The 8847-nt window shown below is 30.4% G+C and overlaps 1 long non-coding RNA gene across 1 annotated transcript; it reads left to right on the forward strand.

Annotated features, from left to right (window-relative positions):
• The first annotated feature begins 2411 nt into the window (after positions 1 to 2411).
• Positions 2412 to 4696, forward strand: LOC139906201 (uncharacterized). The gene is made up of 3 exons (XR_011781562.1): positions 2412 to 2540; positions 2938 to 3258; positions 4142 to 4696. It is a non-coding gene; the product is annotated as an uncharacterized lncRNA (long non-coding RNA).
• Positions 4697 to 8847: the final 4151 nt, after the last annotated feature.

Consider the following 8847-nt stretch of genomic DNA (forward strand, 5'->3'; position numbering starts at 1 on the left):
CACTTAGCACAATAACTCACAAACTAAAAAAGCGATTGTCATTGAAATTTTAATAGCTATGCTAAGAAACGTGACCAGGAATGAATTTTACAAGGAATGAATTTACTGCGAATTAAATTACTATGAATGAAAAGAAAGGGAATGAATTTACAAGGAATTAAATAACGTAGCACCCTTAAGAAGTTTCGTACTAACTTGAAATGAGGTGAATTTAAAAAAAAATCTATGCATGAATTCCGGGACTTTTCAGTCCATGTGCTATGCTAAGCCTCCTACTTTTCAATGTTTGCCAAATCGATGCTAAAATTCAAAGTTGTGCTAGATTTGGATGCACCTTCTGCAAATTGAGTATTTGGAAGCCTCATGAAAATATAAGAAACATCCATAAAGCCATGACCAATATTATTACGATGAGTGTGTCTCATATTACTCCACAGAGCCATTTCATATATTGTATTATGTTCTTAAATATGTATAGTCTTTGAAACGAATCCTTATTCCACATTGTATTCTATACCTAGCTATTTCATACTTGTTTGCCTAACAAATTGAATCCACAAATAGAATGCAATTAAATAAATTAAAAATCTGTGAATTGAATCTGATTATCATTTACTCTCAATTTAAAATGAATAATAAAGTATATCCATATAGATTTGGGCAAAACGTAGAGAAAAATATTAGTTTTATGATTAGAAAAGAAAAAAACAGTTTGTACTATTGTTTTGGCTGATTCTACAATAGATTGTCGTGATGTTAGCATTCATTTCTCTCTTATAGGTGCATTCGATTCAAAATGGATATTAAAATAATACGACGGTGGTATGAAAAGTTTCTGACCATACGTGAAGATGAGAATACGCGTAAATATATGTAAGCTAGTCAAATCTATTTAGCGTATGTAGACATTTAGACACCAAAGTTTCAGCCATTTTGGATATGCAGTTGTCATGTAACAGTCGTTTGAGTGAGTTGATATAAGCGTATTTTTGATCATAAATTCTAAATTATTATTTCTTTGATATTCAACATCGTCTCATTGTAATTCTACAGACTTCTATCCGTGATGATCCCATCTCTGTAATCCGTGCTGTCACAAAAACACTCATATCAACTTACTCAAACGGTTGTTATATAACTATTGTGCTAGATAGATGTAACTAGCTTTTATTTACAAGTGATGTGATTTTCAGGTTGAGGTCGGAAACTTTCAGAGTACCATCGTATATAGGTTGAATATAATTTTACAATATTTTCCAAGAAGCAATTTTTTTTTTTTTTAATGTTGAAGGTTCTCTATGGCAACAATACATTTTCTCCCTCCACTCTCCAAAATCATGTAGCAGGCAGCAAATTTTATCAAGAGTCTTCATTCATAAATTTCATAAGCCTCGCTCCCACATTCTCCTTGCGCTCTACAAAATCTAAATCCCTTTCTACAAAACTTCTCAGAATCCCAAAATATGTTCAATTCAAGCTGAAATTTGTTCATACGAACTTGTTTTTTTGAGCCAATGGAACAGGTTAATTAATTAGGATAAAAATTTATTCTTCTTTGATATTTTGTCCCTTGGATTGACTCACCATAATTTTCAATTTATACATAAAGCTTCCACGATACTCCCACTTTTTTTAAAGAAAAAAAACACTTTAAAATGCACTCAAATCTGGATAAATAAAACCCCTTGGTTTCAACAAAATACTGTACCAATTCGAAGTAAATCTATTAAAATCTATAAAAAATTTAAAAATATAAAATTTGAAGTTGTTATTGTCACAATTCTATTAAAAACTCCCATTTCAGTGGCTATATATTTTTTTGTTTTGGCGAGTCTCAATTTATCAGTTTTTTCAAACAATAAGAATCATATTATAGTAGAGAGAGTACACCTAATTATTAGGCGTTGACGAACAGCCAAACTTTGTTTTATAAATACAGAAGATAATTATAAACAAATCAGTGTTCCTTTTCGTTTTTCAAAGGCACCCACTAGTGGTTACACTTTATACATAAATATCATTCCTTAATATCAAAATAGGACTGAGGATTATTGAAAACAGCTTCAGAAAATAGAAAAACTGTTCGGGTTACCAACAAAAAATACTTGAACCCTCAAAATTGCCTATAATTTAAAACCCTAGGCATGTACTCCGCTTTTGTTTTGTTTTGATATGACGTACTAAGTTTTAGCTACAGACACACTTTGTTACAATTATATTTCTCAGATCAAGTAGTAACACTCATAAATGAGGTACCGGCGAACAAAAAGACATACTTTGCTTTATTCATATATATATGTTTTCACTTTTCTTTTATTTTTTAATATGACGCGCACGCTCGATGCAACATTGTCATTTTTTAAATTAAGTTATCTACACAGTTCTAGGATACGCTCAAAAATGATGAATTACTTTCAGGTTACATAGATGTAATCAAATTTCCCATAAATATTGAATAAAAACCTAGCTTCTAGACTCTGATAGGGGCACTCGCTACGTGCCTTGTTCTCAACTTGGGTCCTACAAAGGAATTTAAAAAAGTAAATATAAATTTATTCTAAAAAATCGTTATTCAGTAATATATTCACACACAATTTATTCATTAAGAATACAAATCTGGTACTTTTTCTTCAAAAAAAGTTATTTTTAAAATAATATATAGCTAGAGTAGATTTTCCTGGCCAATGCCGGGCATTAATAAATTAAATTAATTCCGAACTCTTCTGCTTCATATAAAACAAAAAATAAAGACCATGAAAATTTAAAAATAATTACTGGTATTTTTTTTTAAAGGACATTATCTAGTTTAGAAAAAAAAGAACGCCAACTGTTAAACTATCATTCCTTCTAATTTCATGTTACAGTCAAAATTCCTTTGTCTTATTCTCTCTTATTTTTTCCTTCTCTACACTGTATCATTTCCTTTTTTTTCTAAAGGTGCAAAGATGCATACCAACCAAGGGTAATAGAAATACAAGGTTAGACCATCATGTAATTGGGCATGCTAGAAATTTCAATCTATTTCATTGTACCTACTGCTGACAAAGAAGGCAGATTTTGACAAAACACGCAACCACTCATAGTCTATGACGTCACTATTGGTAGAACTTTCAATTTAATGTATTGCACCGACTGCTGGGCAAGAAAAACAGATTTTGACAAAACACGCAACCACTCATCTACTATGTCGTCAAACACAAGTCGTACACGCGTTATGGTATAACCTTGTCTTTCTATTAACCTTGATACCAACATGAAGTAAGGGTAATTCTTAGAATTTTACTATGTTTTTTTTTATTTTATTTGAAGTAGTCATTTGTTAGTCCAAAAATCGTTTTTTAGAAAAATACTATTTTAGAGCTGCTATGCCTTGAAAGGCAAACAAATCGTGACCAGCCCCATTTCTTGAGCCTTAAGAATATGCAGGAAAAATTTCAGCAAAATTTATTTGTTGGTGTGCCCGTGATTTTGGGGGCACACACCGCAACACACAAACATTTGCATTTAATATATACGAAGGTTATCTGAAAAGTTTCTGAACTCCACTTGAAGATGGCAAGACACGTAAATAATAATATATCTACCATCTGTTGAGAGATACTTACAAGGGTTAACGCCATTTTGGACACACAGTTGTTTTATAACAATCGTTTTTACTAGTTGATACAAGTGTTTTTGTGAAAATAAAAGAATATAGAGTATGGAGCTGTCAATAAGTTATTTGTTTTTGAATAGATTCAAACAATAGCAGTCATATATAGGTTTGTTGTAATACAATTTGACACATCTAGTGTGTGTTTTGTGATTTTCTTTGCGCAGTCTTTTCAAACGACAAGATATGTATAAAAAGATAGGCAAATCATAACTAAAAAATGAGATGAATAATTCTAAATGAAGAAGTTACAGTAGTGTTGTATCAGTCCTCATTTATTCGGTCCAGACCAGTCTTCGGACCGGTCCTATCGGTCCTTATGATTTTTCATAAAAATTTCGATGGTTTATTAAGTGAAATAAGACATCTTAGATGTATATTATAATCATTGCATACATCTTGCAAAAAATATTCATACATTCATTATAATACAATGTAATACGAACATATTATTATATTTTTACTTAGTTATATGATTTATTTTATTAGATAACAGAACAACTTAAATAAAAAAGGAACAACACTCCCAATGACGTCAAGAGGGATCCACTTAAACTTTAAGTACCAACAAATGGTACTGGACTGTATGGGACCAGACTGTACTGCACTGCGGTCCTCGGGCCTGATTAAGGATCGCCACAACACTGATTTATATTATTTGGGGATGAGGAAAATGCAATAATTGAATATTCAATGCATGGTCGATATATTAATAATGGTCTTACTTTTGACTATTTGCTTACAAATAAATAATATATAGAAGTATTCTGGTGCTCATTATAAAGTTCTAATTGCCACAGTTATATCACTCATAAATACATAATGAAATAATAACATTCATTAATAGTTTGGCCGTACGTCATACTTTCTCTTTCCATCTTGATATTGGAGACAGCGACCGGAGACAGTTCAAACGCAATCATTGCAACCTTTTCAAAATGAGAAACGTATTATTAAAGTAGAGGGGAGGGATTTCTACTTTTTAGAAATATTATAAAAGGATCATGAAAGTAAATGAAATATTTATTTTAGCCGATCTGTGGACAGAGGGATGAGGCTGGAAGAGATCCCATCTCATTAACTAAAGCACTACAAAACTCATTCGAGCAAGTTTGACCGATTGAGTCGAGTTTCCTTTCCTCTAACTACAATAATGTATAAAATGATTCCGAGATATTTTCTCATTTTATCTTCAAAGGAGAGTTTATTTTCCAATTTATAGTTTGTCCATTTACTTTTTACTTTGTATCCTGTTAGAGTATTATATATTTCAATACAATCTTGAAAGACACGCATGGTATGGACAAAGTAGGACTTGATCCTTGGGCCTACATTCAATAGTAGAAAATGGTTAATCCATCATCAAGAGTAACTATTTTCAAGGCTCTCACGTTTTGAAAATAGTGGGTGAGAGGTTTTTAGCACTTATTACGTGACGTTCTTAAGTATATAACATCACTCAACAGGTTTTGATGAATAAAAAAGAATAGATAATGACAAATAGAGGGCTCCAAGATGTAATCTGCGCCATCTCTCGTATTTACAAAAAAAAAAAAACAACATAAAATCTGTTATTTTTAATATAAATGAATAAAAAATACCATGTTTCGTATGAAAGGTGAGATCGGGTAAAAATCCGTGAGTCTAATGCTAATTCTATGAAATTTGATAGCTCATAACTTTGTTTATCCAAAGAGAAGGAAGAATCGTGAATGATATGAGTGGTCATATCCACCATTCATGAATAATGAATGCTCGTCCTAGATCTTTGAATATTACTTATTCTTCATAATGAACATCCAAAAACATTTCATTTGTCATTAAATGTAATTATTTTATGACAAACAACATTCAGACTTAAAATTTGAATCAATGGAACCTTCATTCAAACATGTATTTACATAGCTTTAACTAACACATTACATAAAAATTCCAGTTTAGAATTAATTAAATTCATTATATGCAATAGGTAATGCCTTGACAATAATAAACAATGAGTAGAAAACAGGTATGAAAACATGAATGGAGAGGCAAGGTGTTACAGTGTGTCTCAATATCACTTAGATACTTTTTGAAGCAGCAATAACTTCAATATTATTTATAGGCTGTGCAAGCTATCTTTGCCGCCACATTTGGCGTGATCTCGTGGACAAACACAGGCACTTAAGCAGCTGTTTTTTGTTTGATAGAATGTTCAAACCTGCACCAGTTGTGAAATACAGAATTCCTTGACGAATTCATTGTCCCAAATAATTGTAAAAGGCACAAATCCTTCATTGGAATCCACACCAGTTTGTTGGTTCGTTCGTTCGCAAGGTTAAGAGGGAATTTGAAGCCTCTAAAGGACCCGTCTACTAGTAACTTAAAAAAAAGTATCAAATGGATTCAAGACAACTTTGACGACTTCATCTTGAAAGAGTTGTGGCCTCCAAATTTGTCGGATCTGAATCCAGTAGATTTTTTTAGTGTGTAGAGCGGGATGGAACGACAAACCAACCGATCCCCAAACAACACCAAGGATATACTTATCAGTCGGATTGAGAAGGAATTTGTTGTGTCTTGACGAGGGAGAGACACAATCTTATTTATAAGGTGGAGAGATCCAGGATGACCGAGAGACACGAGGAGAAGAATTCACGTGGAGGAATAATGTAACACTGTTTATAAGATCATGTGTATTCTAACTATACTCTAATATATTTACAAAATACGAGACTATTTATAATACGTAAAACATAGTTCTTTAATACATAAACGAATATACAAGAAGATAAAAACATGAAAGGAAATATGAAATACATAACAGAATTCCATAATTTTCCAACTCAGAAAGTGGCGAAGGGCCGGTAATGCTTTTGGCTGTAATGGGAGCTGTAGCTTATTTTATTGAATAAAATCAATCAGAATCCATCAAGCTGTCAAACTATGGTTGTATTTCTTTAATTTAATAACTAATTGGAGAGAAAATTGCGTTTGAAAAAATATTTTCGCGGCACAGATAATCTCAGTACCCTTTATTTACAGTATTGCTCGGAGTTATTTGTTAAACTAAAACACAAAATCATTCAATGCCTATGTCACCACATTTATTTTATAGTTAAAATAGTCAATGAAATGACTATATTGTTATTTCTTAGATCAAAAATATGTATATAATATACATCAGAAGATTATATAGCTTGTACACTGTATACACGTTCTATGCTACATGTATATCAGGGAGCACTATTACAGTGCACTATATATATCAACATAAAATACATAATAAACGACTGCAATATCTACATAGACTACATTTTATGCTATAAATTAAAAATGCCTTCATTTGATTTGGTCGCATATCAGTTGTTTCTACTACATAGTATTTTTTGGTCTTCTTCCATGCGGCCACCGATGAAAGATTCAATAATATATTCATACAGCTAAACTTTCTTTTATTAATAAAGATAAACATGTACACTGTACACGATTGGAGTTCCCTTTTTCATCAAAAACAATGTTCCTCTTCTTTTCAACAACTATCGCTTCAACTAGGGTGAAATTTTGATATGTTATCTTTGATAAAACGTATACACAGCAAATCATTGAGCAAATCTTACACTCTTTATTTTATTAAAAGTAATATGTACGATATTTTTTACTGATAAACCAAATTACTTTTAACAAATTTCATATGTTTGCTTTCTGTTGGAATAATGTTGAAATTTCAATTAATTGAAATAACAATATAGTCGTATTAATGAAATATTGAAGGCGTGTGTAATCGGATCTGCAGCAATGTGTCTGTTTGTTTTTGTTATTGATATCTTATGTATATCATAATTCATATGATAAAGTTAAAGTTACAAATATTTTCCATTACATTAGGGCGTCTTTAATACGATTTGACCCTTTTATTTAAATGAAATTATGACTACCTTACTTAATAAGATATATCTCTTTACAACATTCAATTTTTTTTAATAATAATAAAATATGCATCTACAAGGATTTTTGTTCGATTTAGTATTTTTTAAGTGATACCATTTTAAGGGGGTGTACTACCAAATAGGCAAAATTTTCAAAATATTGTTTACGATTTGAATGATAATTTAAAGGATGTCATACCCCGTAATAAATAATTATAACTTATAAGTAATTTCCTAATTCAAATATAATACAATTTTTAAGCATAAAAAATAAAATATATCAAGTTCAGAAATAGATACTGAATCAACAAAAACACTTTTACATAAGGTTCATTTATCACATTTTTAATTTGGTGATTGTTTTAAGGTTCAAAAATGACTCTGAATGATACTAGTACCAAATTACTAAAATTCCAGATATTACAGAATGCAGACCACTGATATCATTTTTGGATTCTGCACTTAAAGATAAATTCCATTATTGGCTTCAATTGATGTATACAAAATTTCACCCTCTAATTGTTCCCTTATGCAATATACCTTTTTAGTTAAAGAAATGTATTGTACATAGGCTCGTCGGTAAAAAATAACTTTAGTAATAATTTAGTAGAATAGAAGATAATGTTATCTTTATTAGATCTGGAACTGGGTCGAACTTCAACAAGTTTATTTTGTATAAATTTCCCTCATTTTTTTTTTTTTTTTTGAATGGTCATCTGTCTAGCATTACCTAATTGATGAATCCAAACTTTATAAATCAAATATTTTAACTCAAATTAATTTATGTCTCACGAATGATTTTGATCAAGTATAACCTTAACCAAGAAGGACTAAAACCGAGGGCGTTGCGTAGGGGGATTGACCCTTCATAGAATATTTTAATTGGAAAAAATAGGATATCACCTAGAGTTTTTGAATATTTTTATAGTCATTAAAAAAAAATGAAACTCATTAAAAAATCAAATATATATTCCTAGAAAAATATCATTTAACAAATAAATAAAAATATTTTTTTTTCAAAAAAGTCGTTAAACAGAGAAAAAGAAAGTGATTTAAGAAGATCATTAAAAAAATAACAATACTATTTTTTTAAACATCATTAAATTATTATTTCAATAAAAAGGTTTTTATTATTTTAAGAAAAAATTTAATAGGTCTTATCTTTTCCCCCATTTATCCTTTTTAAATTATCTGATCGGAAAATATTTTTTGTGAAATTGGCATGTTCCATGAAACAATTTCTCAAAACATATGGGATGATAAAATGTCGAAAATTTCCGTATTGAT

Source organism: Lepeophtheirus salmonis, chromosome 8, assembly GCF_016086655.4.
Source record: "Lepeophtheirus salmonis chromosome 8, UVic_Lsal_1.4, whole genome shotgun sequence".
Taxonomy (NCBI): domain Eukaryota; kingdom Metazoa; phylum Arthropoda; class Copepoda; order Siphonostomatoida; family Caligidae; genus Lepeophtheirus; species Lepeophtheirus salmonis.